General features: G+C 38.1%; 1 long non-coding RNA gene across 1 annotated transcript; it reads left to right on the top strand.

Annotated features, from left to right (window-relative positions):
• The first annotated feature begins 8,895 nt into the window (after window positions 1-8,895).
• On the top strand, window positions 8,896-11,989 carry LOC112208582 (uncharacterized). The gene is made up of 2 exons (XR_010153642.1): window positions 8,896-9,035; window positions 11,771-11,989. It is a non-coding gene; the product is annotated as an uncharacterized LOC112208582 (long non-coding RNA).
• Window positions 11,990-21,955: the final 9,966 nt, after the last annotated feature.

Raw genomic sequence — 21,955 nt, 5'->3', positions numbered from 1 at the left:
CTGAGGTATTTGTTTCCAGCAGTGGCAGTGGTGTGGACATCTCCTCCACAAGGGGATTTTGAGCCTGAATCTTTGGCCCTCCTTGGAATTCCATGCACTTCCTAAGATCCTTATTAAATTTCTTTTCTGTTTAACCTAGTTAGGGTGGATTCTGTGTTTTCAACTAAGAACACAGGTGACATATGGATCATCTGAGCTATGAAATGGTTTAGGTCAGTATCCTTGACCTATACAAGCCCCTCATCAGTAACCAACATAGTGGTCTTTCACCAACATATGTCTTTCACCTCCTTGGTTAGATAGATTCCTAGGTATTTTATTTTTTTAAACTATTATAAAAGGGTTTGAGTTTATTTGATTCTCAGCTTGGTTGCTGTTGGTGTATAGCACAGCTACTGATTTGTATACATTAATTTTGTATTCTGAAACTTTGCTGAATTCATTAATCAGCTCTAGGAGCTGTTGGGAGTAGTCTTTAGAGTTTTCTAGGAATATGATCATATCATCAGTAAACAGCGACAGTTTAACTTCCTCTTTATCAACTCAGATGCCCTTATTTCTTTCTCTTGTCTTATTACTCTGGCTAGGACTTCCAGTACGATGTTGAATAGAAATGGTGAGAGTGGGCATCTTTGGTTCCAGTTCTCAGGGGAAATGGTTTCAACTTTTCCCCATTCAGTGTAATTTTGGCTGTGGGTTTGTCATAGATGGCTTTTATTACCTTAAGGTATGTACCTTTGATGTAGGTTTTGCTGAGGGTTTTAACCATAAAGGGATGCTAGATAATGTCAAATGCTTTTTCTGCATCTATTGAGATGATCATGAAATTTTTGTTTTTAATTCTGTTTATGTGGTGTATCACATTTATTGACTTGCATATGTTAAACCATCCCTGTATCCCTGGTATGAAACCCACTTGATCATGGTGGATTATCTTTCTGATATGCTGTTGGATTCAGTTAGCTAGTATTTTGTTAAGGATTTTTGCATCTATGTTCATCAGTGATATTCGTCTGTTATTTTCTTTTTTGTCATGTTTTTTCCTGGTTTTGGTATTAAGGTGATCCTGGCTTCATAGAATTATTTAGGAAGGATTCTTTCTCTGTCTTGTGGAATAGTGTCAATAAGATTGGTATCAATGGTTCTTTGGATGCCTGTTAGAATTCAGCTGTGAATCTGCCTGGTCCTGAACTTTTTTTTTGTTGGCAATTTTTAAAATTACCATTTCAATATTGCTGCTTGTTATAGGTCTGTTCAGAGTTTCTATTTCTTCCTGGTTTAATACAGGAGAGTTGTATATTTCCAGGAATTTATCCATCTCCTCTAGGTTTTCTAGTTTATGTGCATAAAGGTGTTCATAGTAGTCTTGAATCATCTTTTGTATTTCTGTGGCATCAGTTATAATAGCTCCCATTTCATTTCTAATTAAATTTATTTGGATCTTCTCTCTTCTTTTCTTGGTTAATCTTGCTAATGGTCTATCAATTTTATTTATCTTTTCCAAGAACCAGATTTTTGTTTCATTTGCCTTTGGTATTTTTTTTGTTTCAATTTTATTTAGTTCTGCTCTGATCTTTATTATTTATTTTCTTCTGCTGGGTTTGGGTTTGGTTTATTCTTGCTTCTCTTGTTCCTTAAGGTATGACCTTAGATTGCCTATTTGTGCTCTTTCAGACTTTCCTCTCAGCACCACCTTTGTGGTATCCCAGAGGTTTTGATAGGTTGTGCTGCTATTATCATTCAATTAAAAGAATTTGTTAATTTCCATCTTGATTTCATTGTTGACCCAATGATCATTCAAGAGCAGGTTATTTAATTTCCATGTATTTGCATGGTTTTGAGGTTTCTTTTTGGAGTTCATTTCCAATTGTATTCCACTGTGATCTGAGTGAGGACTTGATATAATTTCAATTTTCTTAAATGTATTGAGACTTGTTTTGTGGCCTACCATATGGTCTATCTTGGAGAATGTTCCATGTGCTGATGAATAGAATGTGTATTCTGCAGTTGTTGGGTAGAATGTTCTGTAAATATCTGTTAAGTCCATTTGTTCTAGGGTATATTTAAATTCATTGTTTCTTTGTGTTGACTTCTGTCTTGATTACCTATCTAGTGTTGTCAGAGTATTAAAGTCCCCCACTATTATTGTGTTGCTGTCTATCTTATTTCTTAGGTCTAGTGGTAATTGTTTTATAAATGTGGCAGCTCCAGTATTAGGTGCATGTATATTTAGGATTGCAATATTTTCCTGTTGGGCAAGTTCATTTATCATTATATATAATGCCCTTCTTTGTTTTTTCTAACTGCTGTTGCTTTAAAGTTTGTTTTTATCTGATATAAGAATAGCTATTCCTCCTCACTTTTGGTGTCCATTTGCATGGAATATCTTTTTCCATCCGTTTTCCTTAAGTTTATGTGAGTCCTTATGTGTTAGGTGAGTCTTGTAAAGACAGCAGATACTTGGTTAGTGAATTCTTATCCATTCTGCCATTCTGTACCTTTTAAGTGCAGCATTTAGGCCATTTATATTCAATGTTCGTATTGAGATGTGAGGTACTATTCTATTCATCATGCCATTTTTGCCTGAATACCTTGGGTTTTTAAAAATTTATTATATTTTTGTTTTATCGGTCCTGTGAGATTTATGCTTTAAGGAGTTTCTATTCTGGTGTGTTTTGAAGATTAGTTTCAAGATTTAGAGCTCCTTTTAGCAGTTGTGGTAGTGCTGGCTTGGTAGAGGCAAATTCTCTCAGCATTTGTTTGTCTGAAGAAGACTTTATCTTTCCTTCATTTATGAAGCATAGTTTTGCTGGATACAAAATTTTTGGCTGATAATTATTTTGTTTAAGGAGGCTAAAGATAGGACCCCAATCCCTCCTAGCTTGTAGAGTTATTGCTGAGAAATCTTCTGTTAATCTCATAGGTTTTCCTTTATAGATTACCTGATGCTTTTGCCTCACAGTTCTTAAGATTCTTTACTTTGTCTTGACTTTACATAACTTGATGACTATGTGCCTAGGTAATGATCTTTTGTGATAAATTTCCCAGGTGTCCTTTGAGCTTCTTGTATTTGGATGTCTAGATCTCTAGCAAGGCTGGAGAGGTTTCCCTCAATTATTATCTCAAATATATTTTCCAAACTTTTAGATTTCTCTTCTTCCTTGGAAACATCAATTATTCTTAGGTTTCGTCATTTAACATAATCCCAAACTTCTTGGAGGCTTTGTTCATTTTCTTTTATTCTTTTTTCTTTATCTTTGTTGGATTGAGTTAATTTGAAAGCCTTGTCTTTGAGCTCTGAAGTTCTTTCTTCTACTTATTTGATTCTATTGCTGAGACTTTCTAGTGTATTTTGCATTTCTCTAAGTGTGTCCTTCATTTCCAGAAGTTGTGATTGTTTTTTAATTATGCTATTTCACTGAAGATTTTTCCCTTCATGTATTGTATTATTATTATTTTTTAGTTCCTTAACTGGGACTTCAAATTTCTCTGGTGCCTCCTTGATTAGCTTAATAATTGACCTTTTGAATTCTTTTTCTGGCAATTCAGAGATTTCTTCTTGGTTTGAATCTGTTGCTGGTGAGCTAGTGTGGTCTTTTGGGGGTGTTAATAAAACATTTTTGTCATATGTCCAGGATTGTTTTTCTGTTTTTTTTTGTTTTGTTTTTCTCATTTGGGTAGACTATGTCAGAGGGAAGAGCTGGGGCTCAAGAGTTGCTGTCAGACTCTTTTCATCCCACAGGGTTCTTCCTTGATGTGGTGCTCTCCCCCTTCCTGTAGAGATATAGCTCCCTGAGAGCTGAACTATAGTGATTGTTATTTCTCCCCTGGATCTAGCCACCCAGTGGAGCTACCAGCCTTCTGGCTCTTATGAGGGGCTGTCTGCACAGGGCCCTGTGAATCATCTTCAGGTCTCTCAGCCACTGATATGAGCATCTGTTCTGATGGAGGTGGCAGGGGAGTAAAGTGGACTCTGTGAGGGTCCTTGGTTGTAGTTTTGTTTATTGAATTAGTTTTGTGTTGGTTGGGCTCCAGCCAGGAGATGGTGTTTTCAAGAAAGCATCAGCTGCAGTAGTATAGAAAGGATCAGGTGGTGGGTGGGATCATAGAGCTCCCAAGAGATTATGTCCTTTGTCTTTGGCTACCAGGGCAGGTAGAGAAAGACCATCAGGTGTGGGCAGGGTTAAGCATGTCTGAGCTCAGACTCTCTTTGTTCAGGGCTTGCTGCGGCTGCTGTGAGGGATGGGGTTGTTATTCTCAGGCCAATGGATTTATGTTTCCAGGGAGATTATGGCTGCCTCTGCTGCATCATGCAAGTCACCAGGCAAGTGGGGGAAAGCCAGCAGTTAGTTGCAGTCCTCACCCAGCTCCCATGCAGCCCAAAAGGCTGGTCTCACTCTCACCATGCCCCCTAGTAACACCAAGTTTATTTCCAGGCAGCTGGTAAGCAGGGCTGGGAACTTACCCCAGGCTGCCAGCCTCCTTGCTGAGAAAGCAAGTAGGGCTTTCAGGTTTTGTGCCTCCCTGCCTGTGGCAGTTTCTGTGCTGAGTCTGCACTCCAATTTCCGCCTCCCCCAGGGTTCTGTTAAGGAAAACTTCACATTCAGTCAAAATTGTTACGCACTTCAGCTAGAAGTTTCCTTCTCCCTGTAGTCTTTTCCCAGTTCCTCTGGCAGCCCTCCCCAAGGACTCCTGTGAGATAAAGTTAGAAATGGCTTCCCTGGGGACTGAGAGCACCCACAGTTTCTTCTACCCCTATATTTCACTTGGCTCTCTAAATTTGTCTCAGTACCAGGTAAGGTCAAATTCCTCTTCCATGATTTGGACCTTCAGGTTCCCCAGTGAGGGTGCATGTTTGGGGGCAGAAGAACTCCATTGCAAACTTTGGGCACTCACAGTTCTTCAGGTGTCTCTTGGAGCATGCAGTGGCAACCCACTTCCTTCAAAGGGTCCTTGGATTCACTTGGCTTTCCTGGTATGTTCCTGCAGTAGTTCTTGGAGCAAAATTTCATGATGTGAGTCTCCATATGCTGCTCTGTCCATCCAAGTGGGAGCTGCAAGTTAGTCCTGCCTCCTATCTGCCTTTTTTTCCAACCCTGCCATTGGTCTTTCTTAACAGCAGGAGAGGCTCCCTTCATCCTCTGCCTTTTATATTTTTTGTGGTGCTTATTAGCCCTTGTTACAGTTACCTAGCTCAAGGCTTATTGTAGTTTCTTTCATTCTTATTTTCCCTTTCTGTCTGCATTCCTTTAGCTTTCATTGACCACCTACTCTGTGCCAGACACTATAGACATATTAGAAAAGAATTATACATAATTCTTTTCTAATTATGACATAAATTCTTTATGTCTAATTTGACATAAATTCTTTATGTCAAATTAGACATAAAGAAAATATATTATACTCCCTTCCAAAGAACTGACAGAATTCTCAAATGACCAGCAAGCAAGCAACAACTAAAAGGCTGTATGATGTTAAGTCATCTACAGCAAAGTAAAATAATGCAATAACTAAATGCATAGGCTTTGGAGTCAGACTCACCTACACACAGATTCAGGCTCTGAGGCTAGCTGGTGATTTTTACTAAATTATTTAATCCCTTAAGCTTCAATTTCCCCATCTATAAAATAAGGTTAATAATGAGTTATGCATAGGGTGGTTGTGAACATGAAATAAAATAGTGTACACTAAGTACTTAATAGAGTGCCCAATTTTTTGTAATATTCAATAAATATTATTGCTAAAAACAAGTTTGTCTGAGGATGTCAGGAAATCCCTCACAGAGGGAAAATAATATTATTACTTAAAGGAAGCATTCTTAATCTAAGCAGGCAGATGCACCTGTGCATTTTGTTTCTTAGTCAACAATTATTCATTTTAAAAGACTGTTTCTTGAAACATCCTGGGATGAGGAGTATCCTGTTTTGATTCTTCTATTTTGCAAACAGAGAAAATGTCAGAAGCTAATTAGCTCATCCAAGTGCATACCAGTTTTGTTATTTAACCAGTAAAGGCTTTCTGTGAGAAAAGATTATGCAGTTAATCTACATTAAATACTTACTCTGTACAAAGCCTTGTGGGGGATATAGAAATGTAAAACCACTAAGAGACACCATGTGATGTCACTGGGAGTGAATGTTGATTCCAAGATGAGCACTCCACAAAGGCAGAAAAGTTGAAACTGTCATTCTGTATGCCAGACTACAGTGACAGGTATAAAGAAGAGATCATGGTCAAGAGGAATGATCAGAAAAGACTGTCACAAAGGAAGTGAACTTGAAAAGCTGGGCTTAAAAAAAGAATGGAATTTAGACAATGGGTAGAGAAGGGTATGGGGAGTGTATCAGGAAAAACAGAATTTGAGCAAAGGGCATGGTAGTGAAGACACACAACACTCAGGAGAAATCAAGCCGGCAAATTCTCTTTGTGCAGTTAAGAGGTCAAATGACTTTCCCAAGGTCACACAATTATTTAGGACTAGGATGGGGTCTTCTAATTTGCAGTTTGACTTGTTCTACCATGTGCAAGATTTATAACTGATGATTGGGTGTTGCAAGAAGGGCAATATTTCATCATCCTCAAAGAAATGAGACAAAAAGACTGTCTCTAAGGCTTATTGGATGCAGATGTGGTTGCCTTAAAATTCCAGCAGACTCATGTTTACCTTCAGTGGCTGAGCAGGACCATCCTGTAGGAAGGCTGCTACTGCCGACCTGGTACTCCCACCACATCCTGACACTCAGACTCTGAGTATGTAGCTTTATGGGAATATCCAAGGCCATAGGACTTCCTCAGGACAGCCCTGGCACATGGCCCAGAAAGGTGTTTGGGCCACATAGTCTATCATGGCTCTTCAGAGGGACAGCAGTGCAGGGAGCATTTCTGGACTTTATTTCCCTGGATTGAACAAAATTTGTGAGTTTCCAGTTAGAGTTAGCTCTTCTTAGTGTTGTCCGTTTTTTTTGTTTTTGTTTTTGTTTTTGTTTTTGTTTGAGATGGAGTTTCGCTCCTGTTGCCCAGGCTGGAGGGCAATGGTGTAATGGTATACTCTTGGCTTACTGCAACCTCTGCCTCCCAAGTTCAAGCGATTCTCCTGACTCAGCCTCCCAAGTAGCTGGGATTACAGGCGCCTGCCACCACACTCAGCTAATTTTTGTATTTTTAGTAGAGACAGGGTTTTACCACATTGGCCAGGCTGGTCTTGAACTCCTGACCTCAGGTGATCCACCCGCCTTGGCCTCCCAAAGTGCTGGGATTACAGGCGTGAGCCGCCATGCCCAGCTGTGTTGTCCTTCTTGATAAGCAGTGCCATTTAGAAGATTATATGCTGGAGAAAGAAGATCTGGGTTCAAGTCCTTTTCTAGCTTTGTGATTTGGAACAAGTTGATTATGATATCTTGTTACCATGAGATTGGTTATGCCAATCTCCTTATTTTATGGGTTAAAAAAACCCCAGAAGCTCAGAAGAGTTTAATAACCTGTTCAAAGTTATATGATATGTTAAATATATAAATCTCCATTGAATAATATCACCTCTATCTTCCTTACAAAGCTTTTATGAGGCTCAAATAAGAAAATAAATATGAATATTCACCACAGTACTTGACGTGGATGCTAGGAACCCTTAATGTTCCCTTTTCCCAGTAGTAAAGCATTAGTAATCAGTCACACACACACACATGCACACACACACAGACACCCCACATATACAGCATAGTGCGTAACACACATACATATAAGATTTATTTAAAACGACCTTGAGAAGAAAATTATTAACTCTGGGTCAGATGTGTTTATAAGCCCATTTCTGGGACCACATTCTGGGCTCTACCATATTGTATCTTGGGGTCATGGCTCTCTCACAACTGGAGAGAGGTGCTCCAAGCATCAATTCATAAAAGCTGTTACTAGCACACTATCTCTATCCTGTTTTTTTTTAAATAATACTATCTACCTTGCCTTTTATGAGGTGCAGAGCCTAGCACAAATGTGTCTAATCAGGCTGATCAAAACAAGGGGAATTGCACTGGTATTTGGGCCTGGGGTGCACAGCAAAAGGTCAAAGACTTACAGGACCAGGAAAGCTTGTGACTTGGTTATTCCACTTATGATGTGGTTTTTATATAAATGGCCTGCATTCATTTAAGGTCAAACATAAGACAGCCCTTCTCCTAGCTTCAGAATAGACTGAAAGTGGAGGAGAAGAGCAGAGAGAAATTTTGTTTTTTTTTTCATTTGGTTTTAGGAAATAATTTACAATATTTATATTCTAGGAATTGCCCTAGAGAAATTAGAATTTTTTAATTAAAAAATTTATTTTCCTCTTAGCTTCTTGCAATGTCCACATTATACAGTGCATTAAAGCTATAAGGTCTTATTCCTATTTCAGCAATTCTCAATCAGATAATCTCAGAATGCTTGTTAAAACACAGATCTGTGGGCTTTGATCCAGATCAACTGATTTATAATTACTTGTATAGGTAAGTTAAATAAGTTCTTGGTGAAATTCTCATGTCCACTAGAATTTAGAAACCACTGCACACTCCCTTCTAGCATCTGAAATCACTTCTATTTTTATAGATAAAATAGCCTGCTTTTCAAACTCTTCCATATTTGTAGCCTTGGGTTTCTAGATCTCTTTTAAGCTCACCAAGATCTAGTATTCAGCCTAGTACTCAGCCAGCGAAATTAGATGGAGTAGAATGGAAATTCTACTTGTGCTTCCCATAATAAAGCTTCACTCTTCCCTCTTCCTGCTTCAACTTTCTCCACAAACACACAGTAGTAAAATATACCTATTTTTAAAGTTCTATTCTTATGCACCACAGAGCTTAAGAAACACTGCTCCCCTTGTGGTAGGTGCTGGACCAGCCAATGTTTTTGATTAGTAGGTGAGGCACATGAGGAGTTTGTGGTGAATGCATCAGTGGGAGGAAGAAAGGCATGAAATGAAGAATCGACATGATTGTGGTGCCTGGAGCCAGAGAGTTAGCTGCTGGTTCCAGCTCTGGTATTAACTGAGGGTGTGATCTGAGGTGAGTCATGCCTCTCTTTGGGCCACAGGGTGCTACCTTAGGGCTAGGCAGAATTATTTAAGGCAGAGCTTCCTAGCTTATATGTAGTATCACACTGGTGTGCCACAAACGGATTATAGGTGTGCTATGAATTACTGCGTTCCTCAGCTCTCAGAATGTGCCTCTAGCCAAGAGAAGCCTCATCAGAGTCTTCCTGGGGACTGGTCTGAGCAGTGTAGGAGTCCAAGGACCACCCTCATAGTCCCTAGAGGAGGCAGTGGGCACCATGAGTCACATTTACCATGCATTTCTCCACTATAATGCCCTGAATGCACACAGCCAAGAAGGTAGGTGTTCTACTGCATGGGCATCTCAGCAGCCATCCATCCTAGCAGTTAGCACCACTAACCATTCTAGGTAAGGCCTGAGGATCAGTAGGTAGTTTGTGTCCAGCTGCCCAGAAGCTTAGAGCTTAGCCCAAGATGCGGCCAGTGGGGATGAGTGAGTGCAGAAACATGGTGGGGATTTCTGGTCTGCCCAGCAACACGTGATAGCCCAGAATCTGTTTTCACATATATCAGATACTCCTGTTCATCTTCAGCAGATGGACAAAAAAGTCCATTTAGTGGTTTCCATGCTAGCTGTAGGGCAACTGCTCTTACAATGCATATGCAATATACAAATTAGACCTTCGTTATTATTTTGGAATGCTAGATAGCATAAAAGTCTGAATTTAAAGTACTTTTGCTCTATCATAAAAAATTAAACATTAACTTGTCAGTATAAGAAAAGGATAAGCTATTAGGTTCTTTAATTTCAAATGTTGCAAATCTTCAAATAGTTGTAAACAATGGTTTTAATTTTTTTAATTATCTTATTGTGGGAATGAAGGTTCTTGTTGATACACACCACTAGGAATTTGAAACAATCATCATTAAGAAGTCTTACTCAGAGTTTTGCATAGCTATTTTGAATATGGTATCGTTGGTAAAAAGATATGTCAATGGTAATAAGTTCAAATTTCTAATTTTTAAAAATTATTTTATTTGGAACCTTTATATAAATTTAATATTTGATATTTTTCAAAACATCTTGTATTTTATTTTTCCTATAAGGATATAAATATAAAGAGTGACAAATTTTTTCACTGAACTTTGTTGAGCTATTCCCAGATCACCCTCCAGGTTTTGTAGAGAAAACATTTGTACAGAACAAAAAGTTTTTCTATGTGTGGAAGATGTGACAAAGATTGCCTACAGTGTTTTAGAGCAGTGGTTCTCAACTGGGGATGATTTTGCTTCCCAAAGGGCATTTGACAATGTTTGAAGACATTTTCTGGTTGTCACCATTGGGGAGCTACTTATGGCGTCTAACAGGCAGAGGCCAGGAATGCTGCTAAATACCCTACAATGCACAGGAAAATTCTCCATGAAAAGAATGATCAGACCCAAAATGTCAATAATGCCAAAGATAGAAACTGTGTTCTAGAGCCTGTCTCATTCTTATATCCTGATTCAGAATTATAAATGTTCTCATAGTGGTTGGCAATAACGGATGTGGCCAGAAATGGCCAGCTCTAATCTCCTAACTGCATCTATAATAGCAGACCCTGTAGGCAAGCAAAATGTGGGGCAGGACTTCCTACGGGCCTCCTTGAGATGGTATGCATTTCAAAGCAGCAGTTGTGTAACTTTTATGGCTACGAAGTTAGTACACCCAGGTGAGCATCTTCTCCCATTTTATTTTTTTTTAATATCATATTCTAGAAATGACATTTTTGTTCCATTGGATTGTGACTCATGTTATTTTTCAACAATGCCCCTTCCTCTAGCCCCAACTCTGGATCTCACCATGACTAGCTTGGCTGGGATGGGTGGCCCAAAAGGCAGAGATTTGCACTGAAAATCTTTTCAAATCATTCCATTCTCCTTCCCGTTCGAATTCGAAAGGGGAATTCAAATTCCTTCAAATTTATTTCGGAGTCGAAGTCATCCTATTGTTTGGCATTAATGTGCTACTTCTAAGACTAAACAAATCTTCCATATCCTTCCTCTCTGATGCACTCATCCTCTTGGTTGTTTTGTTTTGTTTTTTAACACGTCAGGATGATTCAAGTGACTAGGGATTAAACCAGTCTGGACAGCCATACTCCTTTATCAATATGACTCCTACCACTCCTTCAGTCAATTTTTACAACAGGTTCACATCTACCATCTGGTACCAAGAGCAGGTTTAATGGAGCATCATACACTTTTATTTGTCCTAGGACTTAACTGAGGATTGGCAATTCTATTAATAAATGTACTTGGATAGAAGAAAGGTCAATAGATCTAGGGTCTTTGTTATATAAAATTAAGCAAGTTATTCAGTCATTAGAGCCTCATTTTGCTCATATAAAAGAGTAGTAGTGACTAGAGGGCTGCTGATTTTTCCCCAACTTAAAATGAAAGAAAAAGCACTGAGAAATTTTGAAAAGCATGTCAGTATTAGGAAATGCACACTTTCATGGTATTGACTCATTGTTAATGTATCATTTATACTGAAATGAGGAAGTTGGGTTTTACAGTTGGAATCAGGAAGTAGTTTACATCCTTTGCAGGGTTTAGAGGCCCTGTAAGATTATGGTCATCAGCGTGACCTGGATAGCACTTTAATGCTGGCAAAAACAAGCCATCAATTTGTTTAAGAAATACATATTAGCACACTAGTATGCTCTTTGTAGACAAATAGTACAAAGATTTTTTTCTATTTTGCAGAGGAGAAAGCTGAAGCACCAGACGGTTAAAAGGACTGTTCAAGAGAGCCTCGCAATTTTGACCAAGGAAGAAAGCTGAAGGGTGCTAGAGCAAGAGAGGAACTATGTCCAGAACAATTCATAATTCCAAATTCTCACTTCCATGATTTCAATGCTGAATGTGTACTTCTCTAGCTAAAAATACAATTGCTTAAGTAAAATCATCATTATTTACAGTCTTGCTGAATTGTAGTGTTGTTATTAACCAGAAACAACAGCTTAAGTCATTGTGTTTTGAAATACTTGATTTATTATCCTGATTGTTTGAAAATGCTACCTGAAATTTTTCCTGGCACTTTTGAATCATTCTCACCAGGTACACACATCTGGTGTTTCTCCATGACACAGTAGCTGCTCCCCTTTAATTTCCTTCTTCTTCCTAACAGACACTGGAGTTATAATATCAAACTTCCATTCATGATTAATATTTGAACTACCATGGAGACTGAGAGTCCAGGGAAGAAAATATGTCCTGTTGATATGTATCTCAATGTATCTTCCTTTCTGTCTTCCTCCTGGGGCAGCCTCACATATAATTCAGTTAGGAACCCCCTAAATCCTGATCCATGTTGGGAGCCCTTTGAAACTTCAATGTGCATTAAACTCTCAAAACTTCTCAGTCTCTGAAGTTCCTCAATTGTTCAGCATTCCCTACTTGAAAGGCAGAGGACCACATCCTCAGGTCTCCTTTAATTGCATTTACCTGAGACTTGAATTCACTAATTAGGCATGTGGGTGTTTAGACAAAAGACAGAAAATTAGAAATGTGTTTGGAGAACTGGCTCCAGGTTCTGTACTAGCACTAAACTCTGTATGTTTGCAATATTTGATATTTTCAGTTTTTTCTATTTTTAGCCATAATAGGTGAGTGGTGGTATCTCATGGTGGTTTTAATTTGCATTTCATTGCTGATTGGTGATTTTGATAATCTTTTCTAGGTCTTATCTAATCATTGATGATTTTAATCATCTTTTCTAGGTCTTATTATCCATACATACAACTGCTTTGATGAAGTGCACTGAATATGTGTGTGTGTGTGTGTGTGTGTATGTATATATATATATATATATATATATATATATATGGTCCTAGATTTCTTAACAATGGGGGTACATTTTGAGAAATGCATCATTAGGTGATTTCATCATTATGCAAACATTGTAAAGTGAACTTACACAAACCTAAGTAGTATAGCCTACTTTACACCTTGGCTGTATGGTGTAGCCTATTGCTGCTAGGCTACAAACCTGTACAACATGTTACTGTACTGAATCCTGTAGGCCATTGTAACACAATGGTAGGTATTTATGTATCTAAACATAGAAAAGATACAGCAAAAACACAACATTATAATTCATAAGACCAATGTCATATGTGTGGTCATTGACCGAACCATTATTAGGTAGCACATGAATGACTGTTTATATATATCATCTCTCTCTCTATATATATATACACACACACACATATAAGTATGTATACATATATGTGCATATAGGAATGTACACTTATGTATATACATATGTATATGTATACATGTATGCATGTATCAGTTTGTATACATATATGTACATACTTATACATATATACATATGTACACATAGGTATACATGTGTATATAGGGAGAGAGTGAGTGGTGGTATAAACATGCATACATTTGTATACAAACATATATACATACATATATACACACATATACATGCATATACATACATATGTATATATGCACATACATATACATGTATATACACATATACACACATATGTGCATATGTGCATAATATACATATATGTATATATACTCCACACACCACACACTATATATCTCTCTCATATACATATATGTACATATATGCATACTTATACATGTATGTGTTCATATATGTATACTTATACGTATATGTGTTCATATATGTATAATTGTGTATATATACATGCATACACATATACATACATATGTGCATTGTGTATGTATATATATGCACATATGTATGGTACATATATAAGAATTTATACACATACACATATGTGTATATGTGTGTATATAGAGAATGCTAATATATACATGTGTGTATATATATGTGTGTGTACATATAGAGGGGGTACATATGTGTGTATATATACATATATACGTATATATGTGTATATATGTATATGTGTATGTATATATACGTATATATGTATATGTGTGCATATATGTACATGTACACATGTCCCCCTGAACTTAAAATAAAAGTAAAAAAAAACTTATGAAGTTACAGTCATCAAGAACAGTATATGGCATTGGCATTAAGAAAGGCAAATAAATCAGTGGATCAGAATGGGGGTCCAGAAATATATACATACATATGTGTATATACACATACGTACATGTATGTATATGGGTGTGTATATATATACATACATATTTATATAGAGAGAGAGAGATAGAGGGCATAAAGACTTGGTTAAACATTACAGAGAAAGTGCCTATAGACAACATGGTGAAAATGTATGACGGGCTTATGAAGAAATTAGAACACTGTGCATTCTAGAGCAAGGCATCATGTCAGTTAATAAAATCAAAGAAAAAGTTCTAAGACAAAACTGTTGTTAGTGGAGCAGATGACTGGAGAAAACACTTTTAAAAGCCATCCAGCAGAATGCCTCCTCATCCCTGGAGGTTCCAGTTCCTGCTCCTTCAACTGCTCTAAAGTTTCTTCTCACCTAAAAAAGTAGAATACAGTGTACAGTAACCTTTTAATCAAAACACAGCTTTACAGTTAGAGACTGAAAGCCTGGCTTTGTTGTTGCTGTTGTTTAACAGCTAATACAGGTATTCTGGAGGAGCTACTGTGTCGCTCCGTTACCCTGAACACATTATTTCTTTCACTGTATTAACCCATTTATGCCTGAGGTTGCATTTTTTTGAATTTTTTCACTCAGACCTTGGCAATGACCTTGAGCAGTAGGATATAAATAACTCCCACATGCTTAGTGTTCCATTATTGGGTTAATGATAAGTCATAATTTTTGTTATTAAGTACCTATGTGCAAGTAAGTGTAAGAAATTGATTGCTTATAAGCAGCATATAAGTGCAGAGTCAGGAATGATGGTAACGCCAAACAACCACAGATTGTCCAACTGGGTGGCTGAGATAGTGACACTTTTGCTTTCTGATGGCTCAATGTACACAAACTTTGTTTCATGCATAAAATTATTAAAAATATTGTATAAAATTGCCATTAAGCTGTATGTATGAGACACATATAAGACATAAATGAATTTCATGTTTAGACTTGGGGCCCACCCTCAAGATATCTCATTATATATGTCCAAATATTCCAAGAGCTGAAAAATCTCACAGAAACACTTCTGGTCCCAAGCATTTTGGATAAGGAATACTCAATCTCTATATATAATCAAGTATTCTATCATTGCAAAACATATTCTGTTAGCCTGTAGATTGTCTTTTTATTCTCTTTGGAGTGTTTTTTAAGGAGTACAAATTTTAAATTTTGATGAAGTCCAAATTTTTAATTTTTTTTCTTTGGTGAATTGTGTTTTTGATGTCATATCTAAGAAGGTTTTGCCTAACCCAAAGTCACAAAAGTTTCCTATGTTCTAGAGATTTCACAGCTTTAGGTTTTAAATTTAAATTCATTTTTGTTTATTGTACAAATTATGAATCAAGCTTCATTTTTTGCATACAACTATTTATTTTTTCCAGCACTATTTGCTGAAAAGATCATCCTTTCTCCATAGAATTTCCTTTGTACCTTCACTAGAAATCAGTTGTCTCTCTCTCTCTCTCTCTCTATGTGTGTGTGTGTGTGTGTGTGTGTGTGTGTGTGTGTGTGTGTAGTTTATTTCTGGACCCTCTATTCTGATCCACTGATTTACTTGCCTATCTTAACACCAATACCATATACTGTTTTGATGACTGTAACTTTATAAGTCATTTTTTTAACTTTTAAGTTCAGGGATACATGTGGAAGTTTGTTACATAGGTACACTCATGTCAGAGGGGTTTGTTGTATAGATTATTTCACCACCCAGGTGTTAAGTCTAATACCCATTAGTTGTTTTTCCTGCTCCTCTCCCTTGCCCCACTTTCTACCCTTAGGTAGGCTCCAGTGTGTATTGTTCCCCTCTATGTGTCCATGCACTCTCCTCATTTAGCTCCCACTTATGTGAGAACATGAGGTATTTGGTTTTCTGTTCCTGAGTTAGTTTGCTAAGGTTGATGACTTCCAGCTCCATCCATGTTCCTGCAAAGGACATGATCTCATTCTTCTTATGTCTGCATAGTATTCCATGGTGTGTACGTACCACATTTTCTTTATCTAGTCTACTATTCATGGGCTTTTGCATTGGTTCCATGTCTTTGCTGTATAATAAGTCTTGAAATCATGTAAGGCTACTCCTCCAACTTTGCTCTTCTAATTTTGTTTATTTTTGAGACAGGGCCTCCCTCTATTGCCCAGACTGGAGTGAAGTAACATGATCATGGCTCACTGCAGCCTTGACCTCCCAGGCTCAAGTTTGCTCTTCTTTTTCAAAGTTGTTTTGGCTATTCCAAGTCATTTGCACTTCCATTTGAATTCTAGAATCAAATTATTAATTTTCACAAAGCCCTGCTCTGGAAGTCCATCAGGCTCCTCTTGGGTTCCTCCTCCCTGGTCACACCTGGACTTCCTCAAGGCAATAAGCTCTGGCAATGGCTTCAACTTGCTTGCTTCAGGTGTCACTTTCCCTCATTGCCTGATGTCTAGAAACTTCAAAAACACTCTTTCACGTATTTTTTTTCTTTTGTTGTTATTGTTGTTGTTTCAGGCAGGAGGATAAATTCAATCCCTGCTACTCCACCTTCCCTGGAAGTAGACTCATGTTCACATTTTTTGAAGTATCCTTATATTTTAGATTAACATATTGAGTGATGTACAGATAAAATGACAAGACATCTGGAATTTGCTTTAACATACTACTGACATCTGAAAGTGTGGGGGGCCTAGATGAAACACAATTGGCTCCAAGTTGATAACTGTTCATACTGGGTGATGGGTAAAATGGGGATGAAAGAAAGAGAGAGAGAAAGAAAGGAAAGGAAGGAAAGAAGGAAGGAAGGAAAGAAGGAAGGAAGGAAGGAAAGAAGGAAGGAAGGAAGGAAGGAAGGAAGGAAGGAAGGAAGGAAGGAAAGAAAGTTGGTGTGAGCTTAAAATTTTCCATAAAACAGTTTTCAACATAAAGATCTTGATACTACTGCCTAGCTCAACGGATTGTTGTGAGGATTAAATGTGGAATTGTATGTAAATTGCCTAGAACTATGCTTAGAACGTAATGAAGAGTAGCTATTAATACTACATAATTGTATAAAACCAACTACCAAATATATATTAAAGAAGTCTGATAAAAATTTCTCCTGAAAAGAGATAACCCTTTAGCTAAGAATGAATGCAGGTCTCTGCTCACCCCCACCACCTTCCTATTCCCTCCCGTGGTGCTGTCTTTCTACTGTCACCCTGAGCTCTGGCTGCCTGGCCCAAATAAGTCAACACGTCAGCATCAGGAAAGAGGTATTTGGGGAAGGATTGGAGAGACGATTTTAAGCTCAAACAAACTTTTCTTCTTTCTCTCTTTATTTCTCCCTCCCTCCCACCCTTCTCCCTTCCCTCCCCTCCCCTCCCCTCCCCTTCCCTCCCCTCCCTTTCCTTTCCTTTCCTTTTTCTTTCTGTGCATTAGTTCCTTCAGGGAGTCTCCCAAACCCACCAACACTAAATTTGGTACCTTTTCTCTGAATTTTCCTGGCACTCTGTCCCTCCTACTGTCAAAGCACTTAAATAGGGCCTGGTAGCTCTCTAGTTTGGAACCTCTCTCCCAATTCCTAAGATTTCCTTACATTTATTTCCATATCCTTAGAGCCCAGCACATAGTAGACACTCAAAGCATGCTCGTGGAGCTGTTTGACTTCATGGTCCCACCTGCCCATCTTTGCGACCCTCTTCTCTATGTGCTTTGTTTCTTCCTCTGTGGGCTTTGTTCCTGCCTCTGTGGGCTTTGTTCCTGCCTCTGTGCACAGCCTGCTGGGGTGACGCTTTCCTGTTTGAGAGTATTGACATTCAGTTTCTGTTTATGTACTTACTCAGGCTCATTATAAGAACTGGCTCTTTTCTTTTTCAATTAATTGCACTGCCATGAAAACTCTGTCTCTCCAACCCTTCTCCAAATACCTCTTGTTGCTATGTTGAGTTATTTGAGCCAGGCAGCGAGACCTCAGCAAGACAGTAGAAAGACAGCACCAGGAGAGAGAAGAGGAGGGTGCTGGAGATGAAAAGAGACTGCAGGGGTCTCCTTTCAGGCTGGTCCAGAGCCCCACATCTCTTAGTATGCACTCAAGTAGACCAGGGTGAAAAATTCAATCATGAAAATGAAAGAACTTAGAACCACAAATGTGAGGGCTAGAAGGGGCATCAACATAACTGAACCTTTCATACTTGCTCCAATCACCACACATGTGCACACACATGTGCAAATGCACGCACACACATGCACACACCTTGTCAGCTGGACGTGTCTCTGAAGTTTCCTTAGGTCATTGTGGAACAAGAGCACAATTTGAAAATCACCGGCCAAGTTGGATATTTTTAATTTGAGGAAAGGCACAGAGATGTTGAGTCTGGGATCCAAATCTCACAATTTCTGGTTTCTTTTCTTTCCATTAATTAATCTACACTGCCACCTCTGACCAAAACAACAACAACCATGCCCCATAGATGTATCTGCATTCTGGATTTCACAGCCATAGAAATCTTCCCAGTGTGAATCAAATATTAGTAGACGTGTTGCTGGAAAAATCACAGCTTTCAAGAATGAATCTGAAAGATTTCAAGCTTTTCTCAGAAACAAAAGGCCGCGTGATATCCAGATTGAGATGATTTGAACAGCTGAGACTGGGGAGATGAATCTTCTACTTGGAAGGCCAGAAAACAACGAAGGCCATTTTGTGTGCCTGAGAGAGAGAGAAAGTGGTTTTACACCACCATCTAGTGGTAGAAAGCAATACTGTCGCTAAAGCTCAAAAAGCGTTCATGATTTTTTAATTCAACCAACAAGGATTTATTCTAAAGTCTCTGATTTGTCAGAGCTTACACTAGACACTGGGGGTATAGCAAATGTTAATTTACAAAAATCCATATACCAATTTCAGAAATCTGTCTCCCCCTGTTATTCTTACAAGCATCTCTAGTCTGCGGTCTTCACTACCAGGTCCCTCTCACTCCTGAATCTGTAATCCAAAGTGACCCTCAGACAGCTCAGATACCAGAACATAGAGACCTCTTAAACGCCAAGCTCCTGATGTGGACATTTCTGGGGAAGGGGAGGCTTTCACAAGTTCTCCTTGAATGATAACCATTCAGTTGCTATCAGTCTGAGAATGCAAATATATGTGCTTTCTTGAGTCTTGGAGAATGAGACATCAAGATTCAGGTCATTCTCATGGAATTTTGGAGAAAGATTCTTATGATGGAATAGGACATTATATGATGTCTTAAAGAGGACAGCCTATGATGTTCAGGGCTCAAAAAGTATCTGACTAATTGGTAAATTTCCTTTCCTTCCAATTTATCGTGACTCTACCTTGTAGGGTCTGATCAAAATCCAGATGGAGAAAATTACAGAGTGAAGAAGGCATCTTTGCTTGATGTCCTGGATTACTTGTAGAGGCCAAGCAATCTGATGCTAAGAGAGCTCTTTCTTTGCCATTGCCTTCGAATTTTTCTGAGTTCAATTTACAGACTATGGGATAAACCTGAGAAGTTTCTCAGTTTGTGGTGATAAATTCCAATCCTATTATTTTTTCAGTTGCTGGAAGTAACTTGGATAAATCACTTCATCTCTCTGACTTTTATTTCTGTAACTGGAAAAAATAGAATTCAGAATAATTTGACACAGATAACCAGAAGGTGTGTTATCCTTCTGGAAAATGTATGCAAAATTCCTTAGAGCTTCAGACAACTCAAACTCTTAGCCTGACCTGAAAATATTAACTCATCAAAGAAAAATGTGGATGACAATTTCTGGCAAGATGGCACACTCATTACTCTAGAAGACCTTCCGATAAAATATAATCCAATGATGAATTACACACACACAATAAACATAATTTTAATGCATTGTTACACTTATTAAAAAGTGAGGGAAAACTTCTGAGGCTCTAAGAGTTAAATAAATAATAACAGAAACAATGAACTACAACCTGAGCAGGCAGCCGTAGCAGTAAGCAAGTGAGCAGAGGAGGGAGTTATATGGTGGGATTGTCTGGAAATAAATACTTACATTGCTGCAATCAGCACCTCCAATATAGGTTATTGGATTCTTACAGATTGTATTCCATAAAATATAGCTCATAACAAAAACAGAAAAACCAAAACCAAAGAACACACAAGGAGCACATGAGAGACAGCAGAAATAATACATGAAAGATTAGACTTTCAAAGACTTCAGATATTGGAGTGATCCAAAAAAGAATGTGAAATGCAAACCAAAAATAAAATTCTAAGTCCCCCCAACCAACTCAATGGACCCCTCCTGTCAGCCAAGGGGATTCCAAAGAAACATAAAATACTAGTTCCAGCCATGATGCGAAGGGCAGGGGAATTGGACATGCCTCATTACACCCTCCTCTCTTTGGAATTCAGGCACAACTGTCCAGCATTAAAATTAAAACAGAGATCTCAAGACTGACAAAACAGACTCTGGTAACATTAAGATACCAACTTCCAACCTGACTCAAGCATAGCATCACATGACAGATAGCAGGGCCTGAAAGAAACAAAAGTATTTTACCCCAAATTATAATTCTTTGCCATATTTTGAAATGGCCCTGCAAAGCTGTCTCCTGTGGGGAAAATTTACATTCTGCAGAGAATCCCCTTCCCTTTCCAGGTATTTTTCTGACCCTGAAGGGATTAGATGAGAGTTTAGCATTTTTAAAGGTATGAATAGGAAATATTAGAATATTAGCCATTTATTACTTCTAAGGGCTGCTGCCTATGAGACTTCACCTACATAATAAGAACTGTGGTCTCCACATCACCTTACGTTAACCCAGACACTCCTTTCTGTTGATTCCAGGTCTTTAGATAATAACTAACTCTTTCAACAAATCGTCAATCAGAAAATCTTTGAATTCATCTATGACCTGTAAGCCCCCACTTCAAGTTGTCTCACCTTTCCAGACCAAAGCAATGTATACCTCATATGTATTGATTGATGTCCTGTGTCTCCCTAAAATGTATAAAACCAACGTGTAACCCAACCACATTGGGCACATGTTCTCAGGACCTCCTGAGGCTGTGTCATGGGTCATGGTCTTTGCATTTGACTTAGAAGAAATCTCTTCAAATATTTCACAGAGTTTGGCTTTTTGTCAACAGAAACAACCATGTGTAAAAGGTCAAAAGAAATGGAAAAGGAAATTTTAAAAAAGCAAGAAAAACAGAATGTGAAAACTGGGCTGGGCGCAGTGTGGCTAATGTCTGTAATTCCAGCACTCTGGGAGGCCAAGGTGGGAGGCCTTGAGCCCAGAAGTTTGAGACCAACCTAGGCAACATGGTGAGACCCCCATCTCTACAAAAAAACACATTCAAAAAATAAATACAAATTTTTAAAAACCAATATGGCAGATTTTAGAAAGAACTAAATAAAACTCGTAGATTTCAAATACACACCCGGATCGCAATGGCTGAATGAAACAGCAAATTAAACAAAGATGAAAAGACTATTAGAGAATTGGAAAATATAACTTGAATAAATAACCTATAACACAACCCAGAGACATAAAAGGATAGTATATCCAAACAGATGATCAAGAGACATAGATGAGATGATGGAAGCAAATTCTAATGCAACTAATTTGGAGTTACAGGAGTAAAAGTTGGTGCACAAGCAGGAGGAGGGCTTGCAAAGCAGCAATTAGGAAGGTAGGGCGAGATAGTGAGCTGAAATGATCATGGTGGTTATGACGATGATAAAAAAACTGAGGATTCTGAGGTTAAGAGCCATTTTCACTATTTTTAAAGCACATCCCACAAGGAGTAGAGCTGATCAAATGACAAAATGAAAGAAAATACACAAGAGAGTTGCTGCTATTTTTAAATGATGAAA

This window comes from Pan troglodytes, chromosome 1 (assembly GCF_028858775.2).
Source record: "Pan troglodytes isolate AG18354 chromosome 1, NHGRI_mPanTro3-v2.0_pri, whole genome shotgun sequence".
Lineage (NCBI taxonomy): Eukaryota > Metazoa > Chordata > Mammalia > Primates > Hominidae > Pan > Pan troglodytes.
Note: the sequence above shows the minus strand (reverse complement) of the source record. Positions and strands in the feature narration are given on the sequence as shown.